Genomic DNA, 17,584 nt, shown 5'->3' with positions numbered 1-17,584 from the left:
AGTACCCCTGCAGATTTCCCAAAGTGTCAGTAAAGAGACCAGGACAGTTGGCCGATGTAGCTGCAAGGGAAGCTGGAAATGTAACTATCCATCAGAATGGAATGTGACAGATACCCTTGACATGCTCAGCTCAATCATGACCCATCCCCTGGAGATATGCCAGGGTTGGACCTATTCCATCTGAGTAAAATCTGTGTTCCTTTAACAAAGAAGAAAGAGTAAAGGATACTAAGAATATATTTTACAAATACTAACCTCTACTAGGGATACCATTTTAATAGTAAGCCTCTTCACCATGAAGACAAATAATGTTGAAAGCTTTGTGCCAATGGTGGAGCATGTGCCTAAATCAAAATGACTCCAATATTTGGAATAAGATATAATTCAGCAGAAATTACCGGGGAATACATAAGAACTCCTACTTGTCACTTAAGTAGCTTGGGTTTGCAGATAGAATGCTCTTTAGCAAAGGAATTATTTTATCTTTTTTTTTTTTTTTAAGATTTATTTATTTGGGAAGGGCAGGCAGAGGAACAGGGAGAAAATCTCCAGAAGACTCCCCAGTGAGCATGGAGCCTGTCATGGGGTGATCCCGTGATCCTGAGATGTCCAGAACTGCAACCAGAAGTCCAATGCCCAACTGATAGAGCACCTAGATGCCCCAGTGAGGGAGTAATTTTTTAATGACATTTCTTTTTTTTTTTTAAGATTGTATTTATTTGACAGAGAGCAAGCACAAGCAGAGGGAGCAGCAAGCAGAGAGAGAGGGAGAAGCAGGCTCCCCACTGAGCAGATAGCCTGAGGAGGGGCTCTATCCCAGGACCCTGGGATCATGACCCGAGCTAAAAGCAGATGCTTAACCGACTAAGCCACCCAGGTGCCCCTAAATGACATTTCTTACAGTTAGTTTATATAAAGGACCTCCATCCATTACAAATGTGTAATTGTGTGACATGTCACAATATCACCATTGGTTTAAGAATGAGTGGTAAGTGGCCTTGTCCCAGTGAGCAGAAGGTCATGTGGATCCTGACTTCCCCTTCAGGACTGGAGAATTTTTTCTCCCAGCTGCTGGGAAGGTTGTCCACTGACACCTCTCAGCCATCAGCCTTCTTTGGAAACTGGTCTCACTAAGGGAACCTGCCTTGCCCAAAGACCCAGCCCTCTGTCAGGGCCCCCAGCACTAATGACCTCTTGTCCTGATAGATTAACTAAGCTCTGAGCAACCCACAGGGTTTCCTGAGGTCTTCACTGAGACTCTATTGTATTGAGACTTCTCCCTCTGCCCCATCTGGCCCTTCCCTTCCCAGGATCTCTGAATCCCAAGGACACTTCCTACAGGCTTATCTCCAGCTCAGTTCCTGCCTCCCCTGGAACATGATCTGTGACACTTGGCTCCTCTCTCTGTCTCCTTTCTGTGACCCAAGTCAGTGTATTTAAATGAGTCAGGCCAACCTAAGATAGTGACAACTTTTTTTTTAAATAGATTTTATTTATTTATTTATTTTTAAAAATTTTTAAAGATTTTATTTATTTATTCATAGAAACACACACAGAGAGAGAGAGAGAGAGAGGCAGAGACACAGGCAGAGGGAGAAGCAGGCACCATGCAGAGAGCCCGACATGGGACTCGATCCAGGATCTCCAGGATCATGCCCTGGGCTGCAGGTGGCACTAAACCTCTGTGCCACCGGGGCTGCCCTAGATTTTATTTATTATTTTAAAGAGAGAGGGATGGGAGGAACAGAGGGAGAGGGACAAGGGACAAGCAGACTGTGCTGAGCGTGGAGCCAGATGGAGGGTTCCATCCCATGACCTGAGATCGTGAGCTGAGCCAAAATCAAGAATCAGATGCTTAACGAACTGAGCCATCCAGGTGCCCTAATAATAGCAATCTTTGATGGAGAGATTGTCCTCATCAAAGATTTTCTTCAAGAGATGTAATTTGAAAGGAGCTCCCTCCCTTCACACACATTTATTAAAAATACAGCCTTAGGGGCACCTAGCTGGTTGAGTCAGCAGAGCATGCAATTTTTGACCTCAGGGTTCTGAGTTCAAGTCCCATGGTGGGCGTAGAGCTTACTTTAAGAAAAATACACACCTAACCAAAAAATGTATGTAGACCTGCAGAGGAACTTTCTGCAATGCCTGTTCGACAAATGAACCGCTTCTTCCACCTAGTATCAAACTTGAATGAGCTGGAAACCTCTGTGACAAGTATTTGATGAAACAGTATTCCACTAGCCCAACAGAAGACTGGAGGCCAAGACCCAGACCAAAATGTGTTTGCCTGGGTAGATGTCAGGATCCCATAGAGCCCCATTTTTAGAATCAACTCAAGAGTTGATATGAGGGACACCTGGGTGGCTCAGTGGTTGAGCATCTGCCTTTGGCTCAGGGCGTGATCCTGGAGACCCAGGATCGAGTCCCACATCACACTCCCTGCATGGAGCCTCCTTCTCCCTCTGCCTGTGTCTCTGCCTCTCTCTCTATGTCTCTCATGAATAAATTAATACAATATTAAAAAAAGAGTTGATATGACTATTTATGTATTCATTTATTATTGATTTATTTTTAGTTTTATTTTTTATAGAGGGAGTGGGGAGAGGCAGAAGGAGAGGGAGAGAGAGAATCTTAAGCAGTCTCTCTGCCCAGTGTGGAGCCTGATCCGAGTTTCAACCTCTCCACCCTGAGATCACAACCTGAGCCGAAATCAAGAGTCAGACGCTTAACCAACTGAGTCCCCCAGGTGCCCCAGTAGGGGCTATTTAAATAAAGCAGGTTCAGAAAGAAAAAGCAGCGGTTGGGGATGCTGGAAGTTTTGTTTGTTTTCCCTAATGATTGTAAAAAATAAAAGTCACTCAGTTAAGCCTTTCTCTTCTAAATCCGTGCAACCCCACACTGAAGGGTTTGTTTTATAGCACATATTTGGAAGGGCCATTCATTTCTATAAATAGTGGTAATAATACTGGAGCGGGTATAATAGAAGAGAAGATCCAAACAGATAAGAATAAAAAGGGAAATGATTATCTCCCTCTATTACATTTGCAGATGCCAGTGGGAAAGATGTCAACGGAGATCAAAATGACAGATGTTACACATTCTCCCAGGTGCTGCTAGACATAAACATTGTTTCCTCCTCACCCCCTACTCACTACTTCTTCTTTGAAGTATCTCTACCAAACTGTCAACCCAAACTCAGGAGAAAAAAAAATTAGAGAAGTACAAATTCTGAATGTACTTAATGTTGTAACGATTATCATTTCAGGACCAGAATTTCCTCGTCTTGGCCTACACGTGTTTTCATGATCAGAACAAGAGGAACATTTGTCATTTTTCTACTTAATGACTTAAACAGAATCGGCCCTTTCCAGAATCTCCTACTACAAAAGCAACAAACCTAATACAAAGCCAGCTCTCTTCCCCCGGCCTCCCTCATCTCCAAAGCCATAGTGGAAATTGCAAGCGGTACTTAAAGATGGGGTTTTCAAAAAAGAAGTATTGACGAACGCTAAGTTAAGTCAGCTATAGAGCAAAACAAATTTAATTTGTCCACGGCGGAAAACAACTAACTGTGGACAAATTTATTGAATTGTTTCTTGACTAAGGGATCCCTATTCTGAGCCAACAATTAGAACTGGTAGGTTTCTTAGAAAGGATGATACTCAAGGATCTCTTAGTAGCAAGCCCTTTGGGGAAAAAGAGGGAAGTGCATTTAGCAAGAGAAGGAAAGGAATGGTATATACTATTTTGATCATGTTATATATGTGCAGATTGTTTGATTCCAATTAAGACCTAAGAAGGGATGCCTGGCTGGCTCGGTGTGTAGAGCATGCGACTCTTGATCTTGGGGTTGTGAGTCTGGGCCTTTTGTGGCATGTAGAGATCACTGAAAAAATTGGAAAAAAAAAAAAAAAGAGTAATAGGGAAAGAGCATTTTGTAATATTTGACATCAAATCACTATGTCGTACACCTGTAGCTAATATAATATGTCAACTATACTTAAATAAAACAAATAGTAGGGGAAAAATCTAATAAATCTAAACAGATACAATAAACAGCACACACACACAACTCCTGAGATACACTGTATTTTCATTACTTGTCATTAAGTGGGTATAGTAGGAGAATAATGGCCTCCAAATGTGCCCACATTCTAATCCCTAGAATGTGTGACTACTGTAGATTACCCAACAAGGAAGAATTAAGATGGCAGATGGAATTAAGGTTGCTAATTAACTGAGTCTGGTGTGGGGAGATTATCCTGGATTATCCGCGTGGGCACAAAATAATCACAAGAGTCCTTGAAAGTGGAAGCAGGAGGCAGAGCTGAGTCAGTGTCAGAGGTGTGCAGCATGAGAAAGGCCCCGCTGGCCATTGCTGCCTTTGAAGATGCAAGGGCTCCATGGACCAAGGAGTGTGGGCGGCCTCTGGAATCTAGAAAAAGAAAGACAACAGATTCTCCCCGAGAGCTTCCAGAGAGGAATGCAGGCCTGCCAACACCCTGATTTTAGCCCAGGGAGACCCATTTCAGGCTTCTGACGCCAGAAGTCTAAGTCAGTAAATTTGGGTTTCACTAAATTTGAGATAATTCGTTACAGTAGCAATAGGAAACCAGTGTAGCAGGTCAGTCAAGGAGAAGCAAAATTCACTCAGGAGGTAACCTCTTCCTTAAAGTGGTATTTATCACATGATCAATATGAACACACCATCTACGCGCAGATATTTTATTCCATGTGACCCACTTCAGCAAAGCACCTGTTGGTCCCGTTTTGTACATTTTCTCTTTAGGATTAGAGCCAGAGTTTATTACATGAAACAATTTTTTTTTTTTTTTTTTTAAAGCAGGAGGGATTATTTTGTCCTTTGGTAGCTGGCTATTTGAAATGTCTTGCAATAACATCCAAGCTCTTTTTTTCCAATCAGGAATTACTTTAGAGTGGTAAATGCCGGGGGTGGGAGGTGGGGGGGATGGGGGTTGGATAGCGCACAATTTATATTTCCATCAGTTGGCCAAAGCAATACTATAGGAGTCCTAAGTAAGCACATGGGGGGGGGGCGGGGGAGTGGGGGGAAGATGCCTGGGCAGCTGCACTGGGCAGTGGTTTCCAGTTACCAATTTTATGTGAGGAAGTTGGGGTTTGGCCAATCCAAGGAGCTAGTTGTAGTTACAGGGACTCCAAGGCCCTGGAATGTTGCTTCTCACATTCCACACGTTTTGAAACAATAAAAGCAACACTTGTTTTAGAGGGAAAAAAATTCACGTAAATCCCAAAGGGAAGGATTAATGCAGCTATTGAAAGGCACCTATGGACTACTGGGTGGTGGTGGGGACTGTACATGCGGTGAGAAAGGGGCCTTCTCCCAGGCCCTGCCCCGCCCAGCTCCCCCCTCAATGCACCTGCTTCCCCCACTCAGTGCACCTGCCCTCTTTGCTGGACTCCTCTCTCTGACCCCAGAGTCCCTTGACTATGATTCTCCTCCACTCCCAGGCTTTCAAAGAAGCACTTAGAAATCCCAATAATGCATCTTGCCCTTTCCTCTTCAAAAAGGAGAGAAGAAATGCTTCTGAGGAGAGAGGACACTTTTTCAGTGACCCTTATCTAACTAACCAAAGAATCCAATTGAATTCAACCAATGGTTACTCAGTCAGGAGAAGGGACCCAAATATGATGGGACAAGGGGATCTGCACTGACCCTTCATGCTCCGCAGCGGTGGGACTTGTTAGGGGCCAGATGGTGCCTCCCCTGTGAATCCCTGTGTTGAAGGCTTCACCCCAAGGTGGTTAATGATGTTAAGATGAGATCCTTCCCACAGGCCTTACTCCCATAGGACTGCTGTCCCTTAGGAGAAGGGGAGGCTGGGGCAGAGAGGGAGACATCAGGGACCCTTGTGCAGGATGGAAAGAGCACGTGAGGCCCCCAGGAGACATCGACCATCCATAAGCCCAGCAGAGATGCCTCAGAAGAAACCAGCCCTGCTGACACCTTGCTGTTAGACTTCCAGCCTCCAGGACAACAAGGGAGTAAATTTTGTTGTTTAAGGCCCGACCCCCTGCCCCGTCGGTAGCACTTTGTCATGACAGCCCCAACAGACTATTACAGACTATTACAGTCCTTTAAAAAGTCAAACTGTTATACTCCCTGGGAGCCAACCACTGTTTCGCCTTAACAGCAGCCCATGCCAGAGCTCTGGGGTTCTGGGGTGCCTGGGGGGCTCAGTCGGCAAAGTGTCTGCCCTCAGCTCAGGACATGATCTCAGGGTCCTGGAATCGAGCCCGACATCAGGCTCCCTGCTCACTGGGAAGTCTGCTTCTCCTCCCTCTGCAATCTGCTCCCTCAGCTTGTGTCCGCTCTCTCTCGCTCTCATGATCTCAAATAAATAATCTTAAAAGAAAAAAAAAAAAAAACTCTGGGGTTCCAGTGTGGAAGTCTGAAGCTGGCTCCTGCCCCATGCTCAGCACTTCCCTTCTAGGCAGTGCCCCCCTTACCCCCCTCCCCCGCCCAGTGTTTCCATTCCTGCTTTCGATGCTGCTTGCCTCTCTCCTCTCTCCTCACCATGCACTGTGCACTGTGGAAGCTAGGAGAAGCCATGGCTTCTCTGTCTGTGCATTGCCCCTTGCCTTCAGCCCTGGCACATTACGTGGCACAGAGCAGACGGTTTTAAATGCCTGCTAAATCTGATCATGTCCCTAATCAGTGCACATTGCTTATCTTCCACAAAAAGCGGTACAGACAACTGCCCTGGACACCCTAAAGGGAGGCACCACCAGACCCTCTGGGAACGGAGGGCACTGGGTCCAGAAAAGAAATGAGGCCTTCCGGGATGCCTGGGTGGCTCAGTGGTTGAGCATCTGCCTTTGGCTCAGGCCATGGACCTGGAGTCCTAGGTCAAGTCCTTCATTGGATTCCCCAGGGAGCCTGCTTCTCCCTCTGCCTCTGTCTCTGCCTCTCTTTCTGTGTCTCTCATGAATAAATACATGACATTTAAAAAAAAAAAAAAAAGAAAAAGAAATGAGGCCTTCCGATGGTGATTCCTGTAAACACCTCCGAAATGGATTGGTCTTCTGCCTCAGATACGCTGTGCTAGGTGTCCTGTGCACTGGCTGCGTGTGTCAGCTCTGAAAATGGAGTGACAGATTCTGCTTGGGAGGCGGGGAGCAGGGGCTGGGGAAATAATCACAGGCCTCCCTCTGGGAGAATCACTCATTAGCACTCTGACCCGGGGCAAGTTAGTCAATCTCTTTATCTTCTAAACAGAGATTATAGACCATATTTTGAAAAGATGACGTGAATATGAAATGGAAAGTCGAATCAGAAACCGCAGTAACGTAAGGCCTCACACATCGCAGGTGATCAGTAGCCGTGAGGAAGAAGAGGGTCCCTGCCTTTGAATGGGCAGCAGGCTCACACTGGGCATTGAGGGCTGGGACACGAGGAGGTATTCCAGGCAGAGGGTGGAGGAGAGAAAAAGCTGGCCAGGGAGCCCTGGGTCATCTCGTGCAGACGGGGAGCAGGACAAGTTCGGGAGCATCGAGGGAAATCAGAAAGGCAGAGTGGGTCTTCAGGGCCCAGGTGAAATCAGTGTTCTTTATCTTCTATTTAATGGAGAAGCTTTTCCAAAGAGTGAGTGACAGAGGGGTGGAGACCTGCCTTGGAGGGACCACTGAGAAGGCTATGGTCCTTGCCAGAAGGTGGGAGTGTGAGCTGGGGCAGGGGCAGGAGCAGGGGCCTGCAGATGGGAGGGGGCCAGAATCATTTCCAAGGTTGGATTTACCCATAGATAAAGCTTGGGCCTTTATTTACTGAGGAGTAAAGGGTGGGGCAAGTCCAAGCTTCCTCCCATTTTTCTAGCCTGAGCACTGTCTCTCTAGGTGGTAAGGCCAGAAAGTGACCTGGGAGACAAAAGACGTTATTGGGTGGGGACGCTTGGCTGGCTCAGTTGGTAGACATGGGTCTCTTGATCTCGGGGTTGGGAGTTCGAGCCCCACATTGGGTACAGAGATTACCTAAAAATAAACTCTTAATTTTAAAAAAAGGGGTTGTTGGAATTTGTCTGTTGTTTGGGGGAAGGTGGTGGAGCAGGTGCAATGAGATTATGGGCGTGTTAATTTCACGAAGCTTTTTGGGTACCTGCAAAGAGATGTGTGGCGAGCTGGTCAAAACTGGGCCGGACTCTCTGTAGGGGAGCTGGGATCCGTAGGTGTCTCTAACGTCGGCAAAGTGCTGGTCTGGGTTCTTTTTTTTTTTGGGTTCTTTATTGTATGGAGTCATCCCATCCCCATAACACCCCGTGAGATGGACAGTATCACGAGCCTCATTTTACCGAGGAGGGCTGTGATGAACTCAATTGTGCCGCCCTCCCCCAACTCATAGTTTGAAGCTATCAGTCCCCAATACACCTGTATTTTGGAGACAGGGTGTTTAGGAGCTACTTAGGGTTACCTGAGGTCATAAGAGGGGAGCTGGCGGGGCTGGAGGGGAGCGCAATCCACTAGGGCTAATGAGAAAAGAAAGAGACAGCAGAGTTCTCTCTCAGCACGCACACAGAGGAAAGGCCAGGTGAGGTCCCAGCAAGAAGGCAACTGTCTACAAGCCGCCAAGAGAGTTCCCTGGTGGCACCTTGATCTTGAACTTCTCCTCTCCAGAACTGTAAGAAAATTAACTGCTTTAATTTATTCTAAGTTAAAAATAAATGTGTAAGCCACCCAGTGTGTAGCGTCCTGTCATAGCAGCCCGGGATAAAACAAAGGCACTTAAGCACAGAGACATTAATTAAACTTCCTGAAGGTCACACAGCCGGTACGGGACAGAGGCAAGATCTGACTTAGGGCAGTCTTTGCTTTTAACCACTAGCCTCTCTGCTTTAACTCCTCCTCCTTCTTTTTAAAAAGATTTATTTATTTAGAAGATTTTATTTATTTATTCATGAGAGATATCCAGAGAGAGGCAGAGACACAGGCAGAGGAAGAAGCAGGCTTCCTGCGGGGAGCCTGATGCGGGACTTGATCCCAGGACCCCGGGATCATGACCTGAGCCAAAGGCAGATGCTCAACCACTGAGCCACGCAGCGGCCCTGAACTCCTGTTTCTCTAGAAGATGTGCATGCATGCGTGTGTGTGTGTGTGTGTGTGTGTGTGCGCGCGCACGCGCGTGGAGGGGCAGGATCTCGAGATGGAGAGAAAATGGGGTGTCCCCTTCTTCTGGGAGGTTGACGTCTGTGGCTCCACTGCACCAGTGTGCTTCCTGGGATGAGTAGCTTCTTTTAAGTCCAGTGATTGTTTTGCTGAGGCAGCATGGCTGCCTTCCAGCATTTTCCATAGCGTGCTGTCAGACCCCGGGGGGATGGCCCTTGCGTGGAGCAAGAACAAGCGGCTGGCGCGAGGCAGGTGGAGCCGTCTGGCTTGTTGCGGCCGGGCGCCAGCAGCCCTGACCTCCCCTCTCGGCCTCCCCGGGTGTGTAAGCCACGGGACAGTCACAGAGGCACCGCCCGGGGATGTCATCGGCCAGGTCGTCAGAGCCCCGTGCAGGGGCAGGTGGTGGCCGTGCTGGCGGTGAGCACAGCAGAGCGTGCAGACTTGTCAGGTCACTATGTTGCACACCTGGATCGAACATAACACGTGCAACTATATTGCAAAGGGGGGGGTTGTCCATGAGGCTGAGACCTGGTAGAGCGTCTGGGAGCCCCACCGCCAGGCCGTAGCTGTGGTTTGCAGGGGAGCTTTTGTTCTTTCCCGTGTCGATGAATTAATAATGGGGCGAGGGTGGGAGGACACAGAAGGAATAGCATCGAACTGGTTTTCTCTGGGAGACCCTCGGATGCATTCCCGGTAATTGTTTTGGATTTCCAGCTCTTTCCCCTTAAAACACATTTTAAGGAATTGCTTTTCTTTTTTTTTTTCCCCCGTAGTTGTTTGTTTGTCCCTTTGCCTTGAAGTTTCTGAAATATTCCACAGCGCTGTCCTTGCCAATTCTGCAGAAGTGTTGCTGTTGCTCAGAGCCTGTTCACAGCCAAGTGGGAGAGTTTCTCCACAAACTGCCATTTCAGTGAAAACACAGAAAATAAAATGCAACCAAGCACATTACACAGAGGAGGGAGTGCTAAGTTCCCCGGCTGTGATGCGGCCTGGCTTGTCTGGCCCTGCCTCCTTGACCTTGAGTTTCTTCGCATTGGTTGGACACGAGTCTGCGTGTTGAGGCTTCCTCGGTCTCTTCTCCACCATTGAAGGTTTGTCATGGCTGGGAAAGTGTGCTGGCTCCCTAGGTCCTTTTCTGGAACTCCTTCACCCTGCTCCCAACATGTGTCCTCAGGTAAGAAACTAAAGAAATTCTTTTAGTAGGAAGTTTATTCTTACCATTTTTTAAAGATTTTATTTATTTGAAAGAAAGTGCGCACAAGCAGGGGGAGAGGCAGAGGGAGACGGACAAGCAGACTCCACGCTCAGAGCAAAGCCCCACAATCTGAGCTGAAATAAAAAGTCGGGTGCTCAACCCACGGGGCCACCCAGGTACCCCAAGCAGTTGTTTTTAACATCGTCGTTCATCTCAGGTGTCTTTCATTTTCAAAGAAGGCTGATGAGTTTCCCAAATTTTATGTGAGGATGAATTATGTGAGGATTTTATAAAGATGTAGATTTGGATTCGGTGTGTCGGAGATGGGGCCTGGGACCATACATTTTCTGATACCGGCCGACAGTGCTGGTTTACAGACCACACTTTGAGTCACCAGATGTAGAGAAACACTGAATGGTTGAGTGGTTGTAGGGAATACTATTGGGGTGTACATTAGTCAAGGTTAAAAACAAATCAAAAGGAGATATTTACATATACACACTCACACACACTCACACACAGAAAGGTGTATGGCGAGAAGGTTTATTATAGGAATTAGTTCATGTGATTGCAGAGACTGACAAGTCCCAAGCTCTGTCATCTGCTCGCTGGAGACCCAGGAGAGCTGATGGTGTAAGTTTCCATCTGAAGCCAGCAGGCTCAGCCCCAGGAAGAGCTGAAGTTTCAGTTTGAGTCTGAAGACTGGAAAAGACCAATGTCATAGCTTATCCGGTCAGGAAGAGGAAAGCCTCCTTACAGAAGGGTCAGCCTTCTGGTTCTATTCAGGCCTTCAACTGATTGGATGAGGCCCATCCACGTTAAGAAGAGCAATCTGCTTTGCTCAGTCTGTTGATTCAAATATTAATCTCGTGCAGAACAGCCTCATAGACACACTCAGAATAACGTCTGACCAAACGTCTGGGTACTCTGTGGCCTAGTCAAGTTGACTCATGAGATGAAGCACTATGAGAGGGTGTATCCTCTCTTGGGAGTCTTCTTCATGGCTCTTGGGTTGTCCTTGTTTATCTTCTTGGCATTCTTCGGTCAGAGGATCCAGATGCGTCCCCTTGTCAGCCTGATGTCCATGGCTGGACCCGATCTCCACGCTCTCAAGGGCAACTGTCTATATAACACCTGGGCCTGCCTCACGAATTCTGGCATAGAAACACCAGATGACACTTTACACTTATGTTGAACCCCATAAGGACCTTTCACACAGCAAACACCTAGTACAACTCGTACGTGAAGGACAGGCTACATAATGTGAAAATGTCGGGCTCCTTGTTCAAAACTTAGGGTTAAAAAAATTAGGATTTTCAAGACAGCAATAGCAGAGCAGGAAACCAAGTGTGCAGCCCTTCTGAGTGCAGGATCCTGTGGGATTACAGAGATCCTACATCCATTAGGCTTGCCCCTGTTCAAATGGACACCCGGGTCAGGAACAGAGGTGACACAAGTAAGCACGTGGGCCCATCTCTGCGGTGTAGCCTTACTAGGGAAGGCTACTTGTTGTGACTTAACTACATTTGTATTTCGTGAGGCTCTCAGTCAACAGTGGGGAAGAAAATGTTGACTTGGGGCTGGAGGTGAGGTCATGTACTAGAAACGTAATTTCTGCTCGTTCTCTTGTCCTACACCCTTAATTCTGCCTCCGACCGCTCCCTTTTCTCCTCTTCATGCCAACGCTGTGTTTTCTTTAGATGTCAACAGTGCCCTCAGGAGATGGGATGCTAGAACACTCTGCCAGATGGCATTTGTCTGTGTTTTAATCAAAATGCCCCCCCGCTCTTTGCCACAGTGTGAAGCAACAAGATACTGTGTGAAGCGGACAAGAAACAGCACAAAAGCCTGCGGTAGCTTTTGAGGTCAAGAAATGTACCCGAAGGGCGGATGAGCTGAATTCTGCTAACCTCCGGGGTAGCACCGTGATTGGGGGAGAGGCTCCCCAGGTCGGCCCGAGCAGATCCCGAGAGGCGAAGTCCTCATGTGTTGATGTGGGTGGGGCTCAGGGAGAGAGCGCATGATGGAAAAAACCCAAAGGGGTGCTTTCCTTTATATCCACTTCCTCCTAATGGGCAGGGCTAAGCCTTTCTCATATGGTCTTGCTCAGGGTTTTCAACCACATAATGAAATACTATTATTCCATTTTTTTCTTTCTTTTCTTTCCTTCCCCCCTCTTCTTTTTTTTAAAGTCATCTCTATGCCCAACGTGGGGCTTGAATTCATGACCCTGAGATCCAGACTTGCACACTCTCCCAACTGAGAGTGCAAAATTATTCCATTTTGTTTTATTTATTTTTAAAAAGATTTTATTTATTCATTAGAGACAGAGAGAGAGAGAGAGAGAAAGAGAGAGAGGCAGGGACACAGGCAGAGAGAGAAGCAGGCTCCATGCGGGGAGCCCGATGTGGGACTCGATCCCAGAACTCCAGGATGATGCTCTGGACCGAAGGCAGGCGCTAAACTGCTGAGCCACCCAGGCTGCCCCTCATTATTCCATTTTAGAGATCAGGACACTGACTCCAAGTCTTTCGTAAACGTAGCTAAACCCCAGAGCTAACCTTTATGAGTGCGTGCTGTGGGCCGTGTGTGACCTCATTTGAACCCCCTCAACATCCTTACGGGTTAGGTGGTTACTCCTATTTCATAGAAGGAAAAAGTGAGGCCTGCAAAGGATTGAGTATGCTGCCCGAAGCTTCAGAGCTGGAGAGTGGTGGAGCTTGGATCCACACCGGCCAGTGAACTCCTGAGTGCCCTTAACTGCTTTTCAGATTTCCTTGGAGCAGCGGGAGCTGTGCCAAAGGCGATCAGGCGGGCCACTCGGGATTCATCTGAAGTTCACCTTGCAACAGTGGCACCTCCTTCACAACACGGCCACGCTGGCGGTGGCCCTGAGTGAGGCAGAGAGCTCCAACTGTTCACCTCCCGGGAAGCCTTTAGTTACCTCCCGCTGACACAGGGCGCCTCAGCAGCTGCCACCACGCGCGTCTCCAGTGGAAGATGTTTACCGATTGATTTTTCAAGATTTCGTTTACTTATTTTAGAGTGAAAGAGCACAAGCAGGGGGGTTAAGGATAGAGGGAGAAGGAGAGAACCTCAAGCAGACTCCTTGCAGGGCGCAGAGATGGACTCAGGGCCGGATCCTACGACTGAGACCATGACCTGAGGCCAAATCAAGAGTGAGATGCTCAACTGACTGAGCCACCCAGGCGCCCTGGGAGATGTTTATTTAAGACACAGTATTTTGGGACGCCTGGGTGGCTCAGCAGTTGAGCGTCTGCCTTTGGCTCAGGGTGTGATCCTGTGGTTCTGGGATCAAGTCCCATATAGGGCTCCCTGCAGGGAGCCTGCTTCTCCCTCTGCCTGGGTCTCTGCCTCTCTCTCTGTGTCTCTCATGAATAAATAAAATCTTAAAAAAAAAAAAGACTCAGTATTTGATGTTATTATATGCCAGGCACTCTTCTAAGCTTATGACTAATATTAACTCATTCATCCTCATGCCAATCCTATATAGTGAGCACTACTGTCATCTCAGTTATAACGATGGGGAAACTGAGACACAGAAGTCTGAAGTAACTTGCCCAAGGTCACAGCTAGATGATGATGGGCTGACTTGAAAGTAGGCAGCCTAGCTCGAGGACATGCACTTCTGAACATACTTTGCAAAAAACACTGTATTCATATTCATATATATATTCCCATTATATATATGAATATACACATATATTCTCCTTCCAATATGATGACTTGTAACTACTTAAGAAATTGCTCTTGGGACGCCTGAGTGGCTCAGTGGTTGAACGTCTGCCTTTGGCTCAGGGTGTGACCCAGGGTCCTGGGATCGAGTCCTGCGTTGGACTCCCTGCAGGGAGCCTGCTTTTCCCTCTGCCTGTATTTCTGCCTCTCTGTATGTCTCTCATGAACAAACAAATAAAATCTTAAAAATAAAATTGCTCTTCCTGCTGGGATGAAATCTTCACCAAGGAACGATTCTTCGTTGAGAAGCTTCAGCAAGGTATTGGCTGAGACGAAGGCAGTTTTTTGAAAGGGTATCTTTTGGAAAAATCTCAACAAACTTCACTCAGAAAGCTCCCTGCAACACCCATCCTGGCACCTGGTAGACATATCAGTCTTCAATCTCCTAACCATTCTCAAAATTGATGCCTAAGAAGCACTTCTAATCTTCAAAGGTCTTACCTCTAATTATAGCTCCTCTATATTTATTGATTAAATATTTTTGAGTGCCCCAAATATACCGGGCTTTGCTCTAGGCACTAGGAAACAGCAGAGAACGAGACAGATAAGATTCTGGATGGAATGGAGTGCTGTGCTGGGGCAGAAGACATACTTAATTGGCATTTCAGCCCACAGAATTGAGAGGCCAGTGGAGCCCTGGGGGTGGGGGGTGGGGTCTCTAACCTTGACTGGATACAGGAGGTTCCCAGTACCTAAAAGGCTGCTGCACAGTTGGAATTTGGCAAATGTCTACTGCATGCATGTATTGCCTGCAAACTGGGTTCTGAAGAATGGGTAGGAGCTAGTTAAGAGAGGGAAAAGTAGTGTGTGTGTGTGTGTGTGTGTTATTCTGGACAAAGGCAAGAGCCCAGTGGTGAGGGAGCAAAAAAAGAGATTTTTCAGTTCAGAAGGATGATTCTGCAGAGCAGAGATTTCAGGAGGGCTGGAGTAGAAAGACGTGGGAGGCCCTTGATGTGGTCGAGTGAGAGAAAAACCCGGAGGAGGGCATGGATTTGGGAAGTAGGCGACAACAGAGGGGAGGAGGAGGAGGGAGAAGCCAAGGAGGATTTTTAGTCCCCCCCCCCCGCCCCCCTTCGGGTTTACCCTCTAGGACACAGGCAATGCCTTCACGGTTCCTTTTGTTTTCAGCCACATGACCACGGGAGCCCAGGCCGTCCCACCTCTCAGGTAGTTAGGGAATGTTCCCCCAGCCTTTGTTCTCCTCGGTGGCGAAGTCCAAGGCTCTTAAAGTGAGGAGGGAGCTGTGGCCCAGCGTGGGGAAAGCCTGGTTACTCTCCACCGTGCCCGTCCCCGTGCCCGTCCCCGTGCCCGTCCCGGCGTCGGCCTCCCCCATGAGCTCCCGCAAGGTAAACGCAAGCCTCGTTTCCGAATTTTACGAGCAGGCACCAGGGGTCCCCGTGAACCGTACTCGGCCCCGTAGGGGGATGCAAGGCCCAAGCCCCGCGCTGTGATCTTAGGTTCATTCGCCGGCAAGGCGGGTCCGCTCGGGGAGTCCGGGCTCCCGGCGTTGGGGGAAGGCCGCCTGCCGCACCTGGCGCCCGGCTGGCGCTAGCCTCCCGCAGCGGCCGCGGGGCCGGGTGGCCTTGGGGTTTCCCTGCCTCCCGCAAAAAAGTTCCCGTCTCCCCCTAGAGCCAGGCGCACGCCTCCCGAGCCAGACCACGTGTCGCAGGTACGTCTTTCTGGGCTCTCCCCCGCCCCCGACCCGTCCCCCTCCCTCCCAGCCCTAGGTGGCAGGAAAATCCTTTACCTCCGACCAATCCCACTGACGCCGAGCCGCGCGCGCGCGCCAACCCGAGCTCCTTCTCCGTACGTCATTGGCCACCTCCACCTATGCGGAGTGACGGGCAGCTCGGCCGACCTATAGCCGGGGGAGGCGGAGGCCGCTCGGCCCTCTCGAAGCCGCTTTGTTAGGGGCTCCCTCGCCGCCCCCCAGCCCGCCGCGCCTCCGCCGCCTTCCCCCGCTCCCCGCCCGGCCGCGCCGCCGGAGCCCCGCCGGGTGGCAGCGCCGGAGCGCGCGGCGCCCGCATCCCCGCAGCCGGGCGGCCGGGGCCGGGATGCCGCGCGGGTACCCAGCGTGCTGCTGTTGTCACTCCGGCCCCAGTCCGAACGCCCCGCTCCCGCATCCGCCGCCTCTGATTGGCCGCCTGGAGGCGGAGCGATTGTCGGGCGGCCCAATCGGAGCTCGGTTTCCCACGGGCGGCCGTGGCCCCGCCCCCCGGGCCGCCGGCGGAGGCGCCCTGACAGCTCCCATTGGCAGACGGCGAGCGGGCCGGAGCGCGGCCGGGCCGAGCAGCGCCGCCGCCGTCGGGCGCGCAGCTCTGCAGCGCCCGCAGCCCCCGGAGCCCCGCGTCCCCGCATTGTCCCCGGGCCCGTCGCGGGAGGTCCGGGACGAGCGTCGCGGGTGAGTACGGCGGGCGGGCGGCGCGGAGCCGCCCCGGGGGCCGCGGCGAGGATGCCCCGAGCCGCCGCGTGCCCGTGGCGGGCACGTCCCGAGCCCCGGCCCCGCACCCTGGGCCTCCCGGCGGGTCCTAGCTCCCCCGGCCGCGCTCTCCCCGTATTGTTCCCGCGCTCACACCCGCGGGAGGTGAGGAGCGGGCGAGCCGAGGCCGGAGGCTGGAGGCTGGAGGCGACGGGGAGCCGCGGGGGGCGGGCGGGCCAGCGGCGCCCAGGTGCCCGGCGCCCGGCGAAAGTGACAGCGCCCGGGCGGCGGCGTTCGGGCTCCGCGGCGGCGGCGGCGGCGGCGGCGGCACTTTGTGTTTGTCGGCTGATTTTATCAACTTCGGGGAGGGCGTGCGCGCGTGTGTGTGTGTGCGCGCGTGTGCGTGTGCGTGTGCGTGTGCGTGTGCCGCGGCGCCCGACTTGGGCAGCTCCAGGCCCGGCTTTCCGGCGACGCCGCGGGCGCTCACCTTGGCGATCGGGGCGGGAGCCGCGGGGCGCAGAGCCCGGGGGCCGCCGCTCGGGGCCGGGGACCCGCTGCCCGCCCGGGAGGCGGCGTCTCTAGCGGCCTCGGCGCGCGCGCAGACAATGACTGGCCCGGGCGCGGGGTCCGCGGGGTCCGCGGGGTCCCCGGGGCCCGACCCCGACCCCGGCCGCGCCGCGCTGTCCCGCGGGCTCCGCCGCCGCGATGCTGCCCGCCGCGCGGTTCGCCGCCCCGGCCGGGGGGACCCGCTTTTGTTTACGGACCTCGCCCCTGGGCGACAGCCGCGCGCTGCGCTCCCCCGGCCCAGGCCGCCGCCGCCGCCGCCGCCCCCCCCTCCGCGCCGGGAGAAGTCGGTGCGCGCTGTCAGGTGACGCCCGGAGACACGCTGCGGGGAAGCCGGCCTGCCCGCGCCCGCGCCCGCGCCCCCGCCCCCGCCCGCGCCCTGCACCGCGGCGCCCCGGCCCGCGGGGGGCTCTGTCTGTCCGACCGCCGGCCGTCGGGGCTCGCACCGCCGCAAGCCCCCCCGTCCCGCTAGCATCCCGAGGCCTTGCGCCATCAGCCCCGCGGGATTCCGA

At 51.4% G+C, this 17,584-nt stretch overlaps 1 protein-coding gene and 1 long non-coding RNA gene across 4 annotated transcripts in view; both read left to right on the top strand.

Moving 5' to 3' along the window:
* Positions 1 to 14,301, top strand: part of LOC140621557 (uncharacterized) — a 93,448-nt gene extending 79,147 nt beyond the window's left edge. Inside the window, exons 4-5 of the long non-coding RNA XR_012021307.1 lie at positions 9,912 to 10,312; positions 12,132 to 14,301. This is a non-coding gene — a long non-coding RNA (uncharacterized lncRNA). The remainder of the gene's footprint in view (positions 1 to 9,911; positions 10,313 to 12,131) is intronic.
* A 2,057-nt stretch (positions 14,302 to 16,358) lies between these two features.
* Positions 16,359 to 17,584, top strand: part of TIAM1 (TIAM Rac1 associated GEF 1) — a 388,153-nt gene continuing 386,927 nt past the window's right edge. For 2 of the 3 annotated variants that reach the window (XM_072806716.1, XM_072806719.1), the window contains exon 1: positions 16,364 to 16,490. The gene's annotated coding sequence lies outside the window, so the exon portion shown is untranslated. Of the gene's footprint in view, positions 16,491 to 17,584 lie in introns of all 3 variants that reach the window. The other variant, XM_072806723.1, reaches the window with a different exon arrangement.

Source organism: Canis lupus, chromosome 30 (genome assembly GCF_048164855.1).
Source record: "Canis lupus baileyi chromosome 30, mCanLup2.hap1, whole genome shotgun sequence".
NCBI classification, from domain to species: Eukaryota; Metazoa; Chordata; class Mammalia; order Carnivora; family Canidae; genus Canis; species Canis lupus.
The sequence above is the reverse complement of the archived record's forward strand: the minus strand, read 5'-3'. Positions and strand labels throughout refer to the sequence as shown.